A 15219-nucleotide genomic window follows, 5' to 3' on the forward strand; every position below is an offset into this window, starting at 1 on the left:
ATAAAAACTTTTTACATTTGGATATTGCATAGTAAAGTACAATAGAATGATAAAATTTTTCCCACTGAAAGAAACTCTTGCTATACAGGTGAAAAAGGAAGGATGAGAAAAGAGTTTTTCTCTTTGAAGACATCCCTAGCAATGCATAACTCTCTTTCAGTGGTGCTAAATTAATATTTAAAGTGCTCTGATATCCAACTATGTGATGCTTTCATTTGAAGGTGTAGGAATTCACTGAACTTGGTGTCACTAGCCATTTCCCTCACATTCACTTGTGATTGGACTTTTTATTACACTGCTGGAATAAAAAGGCGAATAATGCCACAGTTTTTTGGTGGATTTAAGGAAAGGAAGAAAGTAAAGACAATAGCCCATCAGAGTTTGAAAGAGCCCTTTTCATTTATTCCCATGGGCCTTGTATATTTGTAGACCAAGGCAGACTCAGAAATGTGTTGTGTTTTAAGTTAATGATCTGTTAGAAGAAAAGAAGAATAAACATCAACAGTCATAAATCCAAATATTTTTTTCCTACTATTTGAATGTTACTTCCTTATTTAAAGAAGGATACATTCTTTTGGCATTTAGGTGCTGGGAACAATTCTGTAACAGTAATGTTTTTCCACCAAAATTTTTACATAATATCTTCTTTTAAATCTTTTAAATCTTTTAAAGATTTACCTATATAATTTAGGTTTGACTTTTATAACTTCCTCTGTCCACTCAGCCCTGTTCCTATCAACACTAGAGGTGTTAAACCGCTTCACATGGTAAAAGCAATCATTTTCCATTTTGACTTTTCGAGTAACCCTCTGGCTGTTACCTTGATGAAATCGTGGAATCTGGGATATTTTTCCAAACTCACGTCTGCTTTTTGGATTATCCTTCAGGGCTCCATTGTGCTAAAATAACCAGTGTTCTCTAACGCCTTTCTGCGATACCTCCAGGGAAATGAAATGGCTTTTTCATGTCTGAGCATTCAAAGTACCAGTTCCTTGTCCTGTTGCCATTACCATGGGACAGAGCCCCGACAATGCCTGTCAAAGCAGCCCTGTCTGTGGTATCAGAAATGGCAGTGTAGAAGCTGTCAGACTTTCAATCCTGTTGGCTATGGGCATTTATGTTATCTTGTGGGGGTGTATATTTTTTCAGTGTATCCTTCATCTTAATGGGGTGTGATAGCTTATGAAAACCAGCTTGACATTCATTACTGCACAGATTTTTTTTTTCCCTTTGTCCACCAAAATTATGTCTGTGACAGCAGCAGAAACTGTTTATATGGGAAAATAACTGGAAAATATTAATGTTTTTTTAGGTAGTTAGGGCAGTAAGTCCTCTTATTCATTGGAAGCAATAATACCAGGCATGCCCCTGTAAGTGTTCATACTCCTGCCATCTTGTAACAGGCTACCAACCTAACAATCGTTTTGTCTGCATAGTTCCATCATTTAACTTACATGTGGTACAGGATTGAAGTTACACAAAAGCTTAGGCAGTGAAATGTTCATCAATATGGCCTCAGTAATGAGTAATTTTGTTAATATAGGGGAGTTCACAGTTCTGACTTCTGTTCCTGGGCTGCCTGTACAGTCCTGAAACGTGCATGTTGCAAATCAGGCATCAAAGGTTACGACTCATATCAGAAATCTGAATAAGTTTGCAGGTGGGAAGTGCAGCAGAGAAGGTTATGTTCTGTACTTCCTCCTTCTCTGGGGTTTTGGAGCTTCGCTGCAGGATTGGGACTCTTCTTTGTGACCCATCAACTGGAAGTAGGTGTCAAAATCCAGTCCTCCCTGAAAAAACACAGATGAAGAGATGGCTTTCCCCATCAGTCTAACAATAAAAACATTCATTCTGAATGCAGGAAACACAGAAGATGTGTTTTACTATCACCAAATGTGTGTCTAATCTATCAGCCCATCTGAAAGAGAAAGAGCATTTAGAAGGCAGTTCCATCATTCCCTGCCACACATCAACAAACCTTGTTATGGTGGGATGCAGGCAGCCAATGCAGTTTTGCTTTTAGTCACTTTTGGACTAGCAATACTTCAGGAATAGGTATTAGGAATTTTTGGAATCCCAGCTTTGAATTTGATAATTTTCCTGGGGTTTTGCCCCCAAAACACTGTTGTTGCCCCCAAAACACTTTAGTGAACAGCAGAAGTGAACAGTAGTCCTACTGAATCAAGAGAGGTGAGTCTGTATTTAGGGGAATAATTTCTTGACTTTGTCATTACATTCTGAGTATCAGGGAAGGCAATTAGGAACAGACTCAGAATCTGCTACTATAAATCTAGTCCCCTGTGGTACCTTCCTTAGACATTCTAATTAATATTCCTAAATGCTTAGAGTCAAAGGAAAGAAATCATGTCCTTTTAAAGTAAATAAATATATACAGTATGAGAATTTCCAATTGTCTCCATTATGAGCAAGCAGGTGGCTCATTGTAGTGTTTTATTTTGTTATTTACAGAACAGCTAGCTTGTACTATGGTATCTCTTCATCTCCAGAATTTCTCTTCCAAGATTATGTATAGGCTCTGTCTTACTAGTAATATTTTAATTCATCACCACGTATTTAGCAAACTCCTTCTTTTATCACTTGATGACAGAGGGGATTTTTTTTCTCTGACATTTATTGCTTTTTAAACTGTATTTCTGGTTGGGTGCCAGATTGCTCCCAAAAAATTGTAAATAAATGTGAGTAATACAGATTTGGATTTATGAACCATAATGGTTGGATGCTTTAGCTGTGAAGAGATGTTTTATCATATTGTCCACCATTATGTGGGGAAACTTTTAAGAGTTGCTTTCCTGCTTTTTTTTACTACAGACCTTAAAGGTTTTAAACCAAGTTCCTTTGAGATTTGAACACAATTATAGTAACCAATCTGACATACACACAATGTGAATAAAATGCTCAATTATATACAGGCATTTTAACACTGATACATTCTACACACATAAAATAAAGGCACCTTGAAATAAAACTCTTATCTCCCTCACCTCATTTATCTCCTAATTACATATAAACTCACACAATACAAAAAAAAAAAAGATTCCTGTATGTATGTCATTAAGGAACATAAAAGAAAGGCTTATTATCTTTTTGCATGCTTATCTGTAAGACTCAGTAGTGTTCCTATCTGTAAGAATACATACTCTCTCTATATGCTTATGTTCATATATAGTTCATATATACAAATATATCTCCCTTCAGACTCTAAATTATTAAAACACTGGCTGGGGAACTATTCCTGTATTCACGCTTTCTGGAATCAGAAATTCTTCAGATGGAAAGCCCCCATTTCTTGCTCTGTGAGCACTGCTTCATGAGACCATGAAATCAATCCTGCCACCCTTTTGGTTAAATTTGGATTCAAAATGAAAAATTGCCTCTCCTCTAATATCCTTATTCTTTTTCAATCATTATTTCACAACTTGGGTCATTTATTTTTTTGTATGGTAGATTAAATATGCCAGTGACAAACTCTGAAAACATGGTGGCTAAGCAAAACCATCACTCCTTTGCATCACCCTCCTTACATTTTTCTGCACAGTGATACATTGTGTGGCTTACCTTGAGGAGCATGAACTAACTTCAGTCCTGAAAAGAAAGCAGGTGCCTGGGGGAAAAAAAAAGGATATTTATAATCAGTAGAAAATAAATCTCCCCCAACACATGTAACATTCACCTCCCACTCATTATGAGGGGCTAGTTAACCTCTGAGCTGATGTGCTGGAATTGAAGATGAAAAGTATCAGCTTGGGCTGTCGTGGGTTCTGATGTAAACAGTATAGGAACCTGGATTTCCCCCCCTCCTGCCCCAGGGAAGAATAAAGGACTGCTTGTGATCCCTGCTGTAGTAGCAGAGGCTGGCATCACTTTTCATACAGTTAGAGGCCTCACGCCACATTTCAGACATGATGTAGAAAAGCAGGCAGCAGGTTCCTTATCTGCTTTCCATTCTGATGTTTAATGATTTTTCAGTGGATCCAAATGTTGCATAAGACTTCCAAGGAGAGGAATGACCCGGATCAGAGAGACACCATCCGGGGACATTTCCCAAGTGCTTGTTTCATGGGGATGGGAAAGGAAGCAGATGTTTTCCATCAACAACCAATGCTGAAGAGCTACTATTACTCCCTCCCTAACCACAAGCTCTGTGCCATAATCATCTACTCCCTTCTTCTGCTTCTATAGATGTAACAGCAGCATGTAATAATTCAAATTCTGTCTTGTTGACACAGCTTGCTTCAGCTCTACAGAAAGCAAGTTTTGTTCGCTGAATCTGTGGGCACATCAGCACTTTGCAGAGAGTCTAAAAGGAGTTGCTGCTTTCCTGATGGCGAATGCCTGCTGTCATGTGATCCTCCCAGAAATCTGTGGCAACACACTGAAACAGCCAGGCACAGTAAATTTTTGTCAATGTGGGATGATCATTTTTTTAGACAGAATCACAAATTTCCCCCAAAACATTCCCTTCAATATCCTATTAAAAAAAAAAAATCTTCCTTTTCCGTTCATTCAGGAAGCTGATTTCAAAAACTGCTTCTTTATTTGTGCTGAGTAATTATGCTAGTTTGAATTTAGACCTGTATCACTGATGGGGAATGATCTGTGATACATCTAGCTTTGTAGAGAGAGAGAATAACAGGTATTCTGGGGTAGCATTGAGTAAATATGAGGCCCAGTGTATAAAATCGGATTTAAAATACATTCACGTGTGCAAAAAATTCCCATAGAGAGTATTACAGACCAAAAGGAAGGGAAAAAAATTTAAATGGCAATAGTGTAATGAAAGGGGAATGACTGCTAACCTCTTGAACCAAAAAAGGTTAGCTGAGGGACTAAAAAATTTATATTTTTAATATAAACATGGTCAAGAAGTCTATTCTATGAGGATGAGCACTTTAATATTCTGTTTGTAAAATTTAAGTAATATAATAGCTATAATATATTTCATGTTCTAGTGCACAGCTGTAGATGTACCAAACTGGAAAGCAAAATCCTGACACCTCTCCCTTTGCAACCTCACAGAAACAGGCTATTCATAGAATCCTACAGTCGTGAAATCATAGAATCATAGAACAGCCCAGGTTGGGAGGCACCTTGAAAGATCCTCTTGTTCAGCCTTTCATAGGAAAGGGAGACTAGGTCAGATTATCCAACACTCTGTCCAATCACACCTTGAAGACCTCCAGTGATGGGTAGTCCACCACATCCCTGGGGAGAGTCTTCCAGTGATTGATCATTCTCACTAAAAAAATTCTCTCTTACAATAAGATGAATACTAATTTAATATCTCTGAAGTGTTCCCCAGCAGAGAGGTTTGCTTTTTTTTGTTTTTCCCGAGCAAAAGGCTGCATGGATACAGGTGGGGTCCAGACTCTGCTGAAAGTCAATCAGCCAAAGTTGACCCTAAATTTATAGGAATCCTTGTCCTCAGTGTAGGCAAGTCAGAACAATCCTGAGGCCACTTATACAGAAGTATTCCTTCCATACTAAGAGTTCTGAAAAACATCGAACTCAGTATGAAGGTTGTTTGAACTATGAGGAATATGAAACTCAAGGATGACATGGGATTGTAGACCCTTCACAAAAATAAAAGACCCTGTTCACTGCAACTGCATTGTGTGTCTTGGATACCAATCCCGAAGAACAGGGAAGGATGATTAGTAGTTTTACATATTTAGTATAAATCTAAAACCTGCATCTCATGAAAAGGTGAAGAAAAGGATGAAATGAAAGGAAGAATAGGAGGGGAAGTTTTACCATAGGCAAAAGTGAAAGAATATGTAAATGCTCCCTGAAGCAAAGCAGATGGGGTGAAGAAGGCTATGCCACCAGCTCCCCACATTCATTTTAGAAGTCAGTTTTAAAAGGTAGGAGTCAGGTGTGGAAGACTTTTTTTCCCTCCCAAGAAATCTTAGGAGACAGCAAGGAAAGGTGATTGATGATGGGGTTTAGGGATTTTTTTGCACTATTTTTAATTTTTTAGCATTTTCCCCCTAGATTTAACCATTTTTTTTTGTCACAATAAATTTTCTTACTAGGTTGCAACTTTATTCATGGGTGACAAATGTTCTTTTTTTCTTGGGGATAAAATTCCACCAATATTTTGCAGGGAACCCTTGCAGGAGCACTGCTAATGGAGGAAGCTTCCCTCAAAACTGTGAACGTTTGGGGACCTACAGGATCAAATGCCAAGACTCAGGATAAATTCTACCCAAGCACGCACAACCCAGTACCTTCCTTGCAAAAGATGGGAAAGAGGAGGCAGCCTCTATGATGAATATTCCCAAATTGTTACAGCTGATTAGTGCAAATTTTCTTTGGTGAAAAGATACGACAAGTGACAAGAGGGAGTGGAATGTTGTTTTGTTATTCTGATTTTTCACCAACAAATGCAGATCAGCAGTATGTGTGAAAGGAACCTCAGAGTCTATGAAACAGGAGAGAGCTCAAGATATGATGTATAGACTTCTTTTCTTGCTTCATGGGGCTGCTGGGATATGAACATGCCATTTTAGGGAAAAGCTAATTGCCTGTTCAGCAACTAAAAGCAAGATACCTTTGTTCAGTGAGTTACAATTCCCTGAAGTACACTGCAGTAGCAAAGCAGTAATTACAATGCACCATGTCTTAAAAGTGCACCATTAGACATTTCATGAAGAAAAGGGTAACTTAAGCATTGCTGCTCACGGGTTAAAGCAAAAGATTTAAAACATCTTGAGCATGATCATGTATGTTTCATGAATATAAATTTGTGTTCATGCGAATTTCTAATGTTAAAACTGTGCTTGAAACCATTTTTAGGCTGCTACCAGACCAGGTTATAAGCTATTTTTTGCTGTTGGCAACAATCCAATAATCTAAAACACATTTTTAATTTTATTCTTTTTTTTTCTCCTTTTTTTTTTCAGTCTCCAGCAAAGAGATGTTGTCTCACCAGAATGGAATGGATAAGGTAGCCAACGTAAATTAAAGTGGGGTCTTTGGCTGAAGAATGGCAATGAATGTTCAGAAAAGGATGGGGAAAAAGAGAAATGTGAGCAGACAAAGGAAACCAGGCAGAAAATACAAGAGAATATGGGTTTAACATATTTTTGATATCCAAAACAGTGAGGATGGTTGCAGAATTCTGGAAATCATAAACACCTCAGAGAGTTAAGGCTACCTCATAAATGGGAATATGTAATTTCTTGGGTATTATTTATAAATCAGACTTTAATTAAAAGGTTAGGGAAAGATGGATATATATTTTAATAACTAGTTCATTATTACATGCTAATAATCAGTTATTGATAACTACAAGCATGATATAGTTATTTATTAATCACCAGCTTTTTATTAAACTTTGACAAATGGAACCCTTTCTATGGAGTATAAAATTGCAGAAAGAAGCTGGAAGGAAACAAGATATGAATTAGGATTTTGACAGAAATCAGTAAGGGAAGGTAACTTGCACAGCAATTATGTTGTGCTGTGTTGCATTATAGGTTCCATACTCTCTCCTAATAACTATGTAATTTTCTCATGTCTCCACGGCACATATTTTGTGACTTTTTCATTAAAAAAGCCAACACAAACCCAATAATCTTTTGCCACATAATACATTATTAGAAGAATCATAAGGAGGGAGGATAAAGGAGCAAGTTTAATAAATGCTGCAAAGCATACTACTGCTCCTGAATGTTTGTGTTGGATTTCTTATGATGTATGAGAAGCTGACATGTCCCGTGGGGGCTAGTTTACGTTTTTTTTTTATGAAAGGTTACAGTACTATGAAACTATAGTTTATTTAGTTTTACACTAGTGGTGTAAATATTTATTAAGGCTTTGACTCATTACATTTTGTGCAGCCCTTGCACTCCAAATCCGTGTGATTCACAGTATACTGAAAAAAGAAATAATACCCCTAAATCACACCTGTCTGTGAAGAGAAAATCTGTCAGCTCTTTCACTCCCAACTCTTCACCTTGCGACAGGCAAGGGAAAAAAAAAGCCAGAAAGAAAACTGGCTGCTCCTTGGAAATGAATTCACTGGAAAAATGTTCCTTTGTTAAGCACTGCTTGGCTGGGATGGTTAGGCAAATACAGAACTCAGAGTCAAGATGTACTTAGTTTTTAGGTCACCTAGCCCCTTATTTTGAAAAAAATCTGTATCACTTCCTTTGTTATGCTTTTGGGTTTTTATTTGTTTAGGGGGGTTGTTTGTTTTCTTGATTGTTTCTGAAAATCATCCATTGAAATTTTATTTTTATGTGAAAACGAAAAAAGGTACATCAGATCAGAAGTGGGATATATTCAGATTATATATCCAATATCAAGATGCTGTCTATGTGGTTTGGATATCTTACAGTGACTAAGACTTATTCCTAGAGATTCCTACAGAACGTGCCCCAGGCAACAGTGTATTTCTGAGACAGACCCACTCGTTGCTGGAATTAAGAAGTGCTGCATTCAGCAAAGGGCACCAGTGTTTCAGTATTCCATGAACAACCAGAAGTCACTCTGACCAGCAAAAGGTTTCTTGATCCCATCAAAATTACAGGATTTTTGCTCCCATTGCTCCTAATGACCTTCACTGTAGACCTTGCTAAGCTTATGAGAGGCACTCAAAGACTTCATGGGTTGTGCACAGAGCCCTGCACGCTTCCAGTGTGACATCTCTGTGAGGTAAACTGGCAGCTACAGATTTGGGGTGACTTTTGCTTGTTTGCTTCCCAAACAGCTTTGTCTTGAATTCTTTCCTGCACAATTACATGATTCCAAAAGGCACAAATTAAAATATAAATAGCTGATAACCTGGTGGTAAGTGCAGCATTTTGAGAGAGATGAGTTCAAATTCCTTTATGCTAGGCATATGTAAATCATGGCCTTCCATCTCTTACTGCATCTGTCTTTTAGACAAGTGTGTCTGCCATCTCATTTAGTGATGAACTTGACCCTGTCATAGTCTAAAAATATTTTCATGAGTCTCTCTCTCTCTAAATAAAAAACTACAGCCTTTGTGGAGTTCAAGTGGTCTCAAGGTTATGCAGTGTTAATCAGCTTTGTGGTTCTTAATTCTGTTTTCAAATTTGGCCCTAGCAGTCTTTCAGTTCACTTTTGCGGCACTTGATTGATTTTGTTATTAACGTTACAAGTCATGGAATCAGATAGCAGTATGTTGAACAGACATACCCCAACACAAGCCTACTAAAACATATATTGATTTGCATCAGTATTTTTAGTCTAGGAAAGTGTTTCAGTTTTTGGGTTAAAGTTACTCTCTCCGTATATAACATAAAAAATATATATTAAAAACATTTACGTAAATGCAATATATAAAAATATGCATTTATTTTTCATTCTGCTAAATGGCATCTATTTATAGATCTGCACTTTTACCTTATGCCTCCAAATAAACCTGTAAAGCCGCTTTTCCCAAGTACAAGAAAATCCATCTTGAAACTTTAATTAAAGAATAATCTATCAATGACAAATTACCGGAGGGTGGATATGTCACTCACAGTGTTGGCACGTCATTTCAAAGAACACAACTGAAATCACAGGAGAATAACAGATCTGGGTATTTGTTTGCACTTAACAGACAAGGGGAACATAACTGATATAAAGCAATTTCAAGATAGTTTATATAGTAAGAGATTAGTTGGAAATTCCTTCACTCTGAAAGAAAAGCAGCACTACAGCAAAACTGCATCTTCTATAAAGTCTGTAAAAAAATCTAGTAAAGCAAGTAATCCCTTGACATGTTTAAAACTACTAGTGGCTTTTTAATTGTGCTCGTGTTTGTGAAGCCTCCACACTGGATGAACTCCTGAGCAGCTTTTTATTTGGTTTCATGGAGACAGTTCTTGTAATCCTACTTCAACTCCTCTTTTGAAAGAGTGAGAGAAGAGGCATCCATGAGGATGCGAGAAGTAGGAGCTTCTTTTCCTCAGTTCTGTAGTTCAAACAAATTGATTTGTGCCTGTGGCAACTGATCAGCTGCATGTGCTTTTCCTTGCATAGAACCATTTACTAAATAGTGGCTTTATGTAGAGTTCCTATGTAAATGACAGTTAGGCTAAAAATTATTTGGTTTTTTCTCTAACATAAAATGCGCTGGTAAATATTGTACAAATATTTGTTGCAATGTTTTTCACTCAGCTGAGTAGTAAAAGCTCTTTAAAAAACCCTAAGTGATTACAATTATTCAGTTTCCCATGATATTGAGATTTGTTGTCCGTGAGTTATTATTATAAGGCCTGTATCAAGATAGATTTCAAATGGGAAGCATATGACCTCAGTATGAATAACTATCACTTTTAGCTTCTCCTGCTTAAGAAAAAACACTAGCATAGTAAAAGTCATAGTGACTTTATTCCTCCTCCATAGAGTGTAGTTTTACCTTTATCTCATCCAGCAGAACCTTGTAAATCAGGTGGAACAGTACTTACATCAGAATCATATGAAAATATCATATAATCTGAAAGTAACGTGCTGGCAAGACATATACTGGGCTATATACTGGGCTGATCACCTCATGCAGGAGGGACATTTATCCTTTAGCTATAATCCTGTATGTTTTCTGGTCACCTTTATTTATTTTTAACTTTCTGTTGGGTTTATTGACTTCTCTTTTCGACTGCCAGATACCAAGTTTTTGCTTATTTTTGACCCCAAAATATGTCCAACATGTTATACCCTTACAAGAATGTTAAGTCTAAAATAAAAGCATAGAAATTCACATCTAAAGGTCAGAGCTACAATTCTATATTTAAACACACTTGGACTACATTTCTTTCAGGAACTACTTTGAAGTCTTAACCCAAAGGAATCCATTTAGTTTCTATCATGTCCTTTGGCTTGAGTGCAGTTTGTATTATGTTTCTCTAAAAATCTATTCAGGTTTTCTAAATGAAGAGGGTATTGGAATGAAAATCTGAAAAAAAATAAATCTAATGAATTTGTCTTTCTTAATTAACAGCAGTGTTAATGAGGTTGTTGATAAGACTATTATCGACCAGAACACCTCAGTCAAGGAGTTTGCTCTTAGCGTGGACACTGCTTGCACAACTTGTCCACTAGTTTAGTCTCAAGCCCAAAGTAAACTGTAAATCACACCCTTTCTTTTGGGATGTGGTCGTTCTCAATGCATATGTAATATTTGGGGAATCAAAACTACTAAAAAAGTGCAACACTAGAGGTTGTCAGTATTTTGAAGATAATCTCCCTTTTTAGGTGTTTTGTTATACATTCTGCTTCTTTCTCCACTTCTTTAAATGAATGGGGCGTAACTTTGAGATTTTCATCAAATAGAAGTTGCTTCTTCCAGCACAGAAAAAATTTTTTCTGGAATTATCAGTCCTTCAAAAGTCTGCTCTTTTCTTAGTGGTGGTCTGACCACTCTTGCAGTTTTGAAGATCCTTTCCAACCCATGGCTTTCAATGCAGAGGACATTTAACACTTTGCAACAAATACCATTTTTAGACACCTGAGAGGACAACAGCTTAGCTTTATGGACCTTCCGTGGTTGGAAATGGGATGGGTTATTTTTAAGGATTTGCATTTTTGTCTTGTTGATTTGTCATTCTTATCTTCTTTATTATAGTTTTCACTGGCTGAAGAGAAATACAAAAGCCTTTCCCAATGAGACTCAGTGTTTGGGGAAAATAGCCAAACCTGAGCAACTCTAAATGGACTTTTTGGTTCCTGGATAATTCTTTATTTACTATGTCCTCCTGAACAATTAGTTTCAGGGTGAGAGTTACTTTTTACTTAAATTATTTTAATAGTGGTCTGTTTATGTTATAGATGGTCCTATAGAAGGTGTTCAATAGTAATCCCATAATGTTTAATTAATTAATGAATTATCTGGGAAAAAGTTTCCCAGTGATGGTGTTATTCCATTGCATGATAAACATAGACCATCATTCTAGCAGGCTGGGCAACTATTAACAGCAAGCTTTGCTATGCTTACTGGCTTTTGACTATTAAGAATTTTAATTTAACTGTAAATAATAATGTCAACACCTAAATTGAGAAGGATCAAATTAGACTTTTACACCCAAAATAAAAACCTCAGACCAGTTAGTATAGTATACCATTTAGTATAAATATTAAGGAGCAACTGAACTGGCAACATTTTGATGCCATGCTTAAAAGGATGTAATTATTTTTATTAAAGAGTTTGGAAATGCTTTATATGTGTAAATCAAACCAAAAGAAGCAGGAAATACTGGTGATCCTTCACGATGCAAAAATGGCAGGCTACTGTTTTCAGCTAAAAGTGTTCTCACAGGTTAAGACGAGTGACAGTATCAGATTTGGTTACTCTTTCATAATAAAATGGAATACACAATGATGCCACATTTCTTGGAATCAAGATCAGAGGTGCAGGCTCAAGAGTTTTCACGGGTTTTTTTGTTTTGTGGCAAACAGTTCTCTAGTTCACTTGTGCATTCAGACATGCTCGTGTTCATCTAAAAAGGCGGTGGTGAAAAGGAAAGGGAAAAAAGTCATGAAAAAACCATATTGATTTTAGTGACACACACTATCCATCATAAACATCCAGCATACAGATTCACATCTTAATGCACTTAGCTACCTCTCTCTATAGGACAGCCTTTGACTCAGGTCCTAGGCTGGTCAGGTTTTTATTGTGAAATATCTGTCTTGAAGCTGGCAGAGGAAACAATGGTAAGACTGGGTTATGTATTTCTCTCTGTGCAGCACAAGCACACCTTTTGCTTGAAAAAAGAGGGTTTGTCCCTTCTTTGGGGACAAAGTTGTATTTTTCTCTAGATGGATGAACAGTTCTCTTTTCCTGGGAACTATTTCCAAAGAGAATCACTTCAAATAGGTTATAGAAAAATGTTAACTCCCAAATCTGCCTGATTCCTTCAGGTGAAAACTCTGTGTTTGCCTATTAAAGTGAATACTTTTGTAGGGTATCATGTCTATCCATCTGCACAACCCTTATCTCGGGGAAGCGTGAGTTACTCTTTATTCATATGCCCTTCTGCTCAGTTCTCTTCTGTTTGCTTTCTGTAAAAAGGGGACAAAATCATTTTTCCACCTGAGATTGTCAATCACCAAATTCTAGCATTTATGGTTTGATTATAAAATGTGCTGAAGATTTACTTTTCCCTCTAACTTCCACGAGGGCTTAAGAAATTTTGAAAATTCAAGCTCTAGATTGCCTAAACTGGACAGACAAAATTGGTGTACAGGGGTGCTTTGTTTGTTTGTTGAGGTCTGTAGCAGGGTTTTCTTGCCACAACCACCTTGCCCCAAGTTACAGAGGCAGGTGATGTTAAAGTCAGTCAGTACTCAAACATTGCCTTAAGAAAGACGTCATAGTTTGAGATCCAGACATCTGGTCATCATTAACCATCACTGTTCACACATGATATTTTACTTAGACTGAACCAACAGGCCGACAGTAATTAACATCCTGCAGCCAGTGGGAAGAAGTCTGGTAAAATGTACAAGTGCTCACGAACAGAAATCTCTAACAGGTTCAGCTCTGGGGTGAGGCGACATTTTAAAAAGGAAGTCACTCCTTGGTGATTTTCCTGGCTTACAATAAGGAGGCTTCACCTCAGCTCATCAGAGAAGTGATGTTAAAGTAACTTTGCCACTGAATGTCAGGCTGTATGTAAAGATTTTGCAATACAAATGTTGAGCTTCTTCGCAGTTTTCTTTGTTGTTACTTATTATGTCTATCCTATAAAATTTTCTGTGAAAAAAAACTTACAGCATTACTTCATTCAATTGCAGTTGGCATTGTGAAATGTTAGATTAAGAGTTGTCTGGCAACCAAACACCCCAAGAGTGTGTGTTTCTGTAATTTTGCCAAAGATTAAAATGTCATCACTGCCACTAGGGACATTGGGAATCCACTGAGTTATTCTGTGGTTTATACTTTGAAAAGTTTTAGAAGCTAAATATATTTCAAACATTCATCTCTTGTACTTGGTATTTCAAAACTTCATGAATTCTCTTCCTGAACTCAGGTTAATAACTGATGAAAGATCACTAATTTAGCAGACCTCCACTTCAGAGGTTCTATTTTAAACTTTAGCTCCTTTATAGTTTTTCCTAGTCTTCAAGAGCTTTCTGAACTTGTACAAAGTTTAGGAAAGTCTCTGATACTGCTGCATACTTGGGCAAAAGGATTAAACAGTGAGACTGATAAAGTGATCCTGTGGGATCAAAGAAGATGTGGGTTTTTTGGATGACATTGAAACTGAAAGTGTTTCACGATTCTGGAAAAAGGGAAGGGAAGGGGGAGAGGGAAGGGAAGGGGAAAGGGAAGGGGTAGGGGAAAGAGAATGGGAAGGGGTAGGGGAAGGGATCCCCCTGTTATCTTTCAGCATTAAGAAAATTATGGAAGTATAACAAGCCAGGTGGGGGAGCAAATTAAGGTATTTTTGTTTCCGGTTCTAAGAAATGTCGGTTCACTATGTAATGTCTCCATAAAATTCTTCTCTACTTAACCCATCTTTTTGCTTCTGCAACCTGAACATCAGTAGGGTACCAGGTGTGCAAACTGGACTGAGGTGACAGGCTTGTGTAGAGGTTTTTGCTTTGCTTCCTTTCCAGGGAAGCAGTTCATGGCTTTCCTTGTTTCAGCTAAGCACTGAATAAAGCCTTCAAAATTTGTTCCCTTATCCATTATAGATAGAAAAGCCTCAAATGCCTCAGGTTCTGATCAGTGTATCTATTTCAAAGATCTTTGCTCATAAACTGTGTCCTAATTTCATTAATATTTTTCATTAATTCTTTCAGTGAGAATTTTGCTTGTGCTTTATCATATTCTCCATGAAGACAAAATAACCATTGAAATCAATTTTGTTTCACTTCTCAGTGCTTTCTCTGTCTGACAGCTGGATAAAATCTCATTGAGCTTGTGGACATACAGGCTGTCCTTCAGTTGTGATATACATAAGAAGCAATTCTCTTGCCTGTGTGCACAGACAGCAGAAGCATAGCAGATGCAGACAGCTACAGTCAGAGGATCACTGGTAGAATAAACCCAAGAAAAAAAAGATCTTTCTGGATACTGTACTGCTGAAAACCTACCCCTAAAAAAAACCCCAATCCCACCCACACACACACAAAAAAAAGGGCACAAAAAACTAGTCAGCTCTGGTGACATTTCTGCATTTTTTGATGTTTTTGTAAAATGGGATTTGTTTCAAAGAAATGTGATTATTATAATTAATG

The 15219-nt window shown here is 37.2% G+C and overlaps 1 long non-coding RNA gene across 1 annotated transcript in view; it reads right to left on the reverse strand.

Annotated features, from left to right (window-relative positions):
- Nucleotides 1-1476: 1476 nt before the first annotated feature.
- The window catches only part of LOC127468172 (uncharacterized), a 50396-nt gene continuing 36653 nt past the window's right edge, over nucleotides 1477-15219 (reverse strand). The window contains exons 3-4 of the long non-coding RNA XR_007903433.1: nucleotides 3577-3622; nucleotides 1477-1790 (exon numbers count right to left, since the gene is read on the reverse strand). This is a non-coding gene — a long non-coding RNA (uncharacterized LOC127468172). The remainder of the gene's footprint in view (nucleotides 1791-3576; nucleotides 3623-15219) is intronic.

Source organism: Manacus candei, unplaced genomic scaffold, assembly GCF_025592945.1.
Source record: "Manacus candei isolate 608988 ecotype Guabito, Panama unplaced genomic scaffold, ASM2559294v1 h1tg000014l, whole genome shotgun sequence".
Taxonomy (NCBI): Eukaryota; Metazoa; Chordata; class Aves; order Passeriformes; family Pipridae; genus Manacus; species Manacus candei.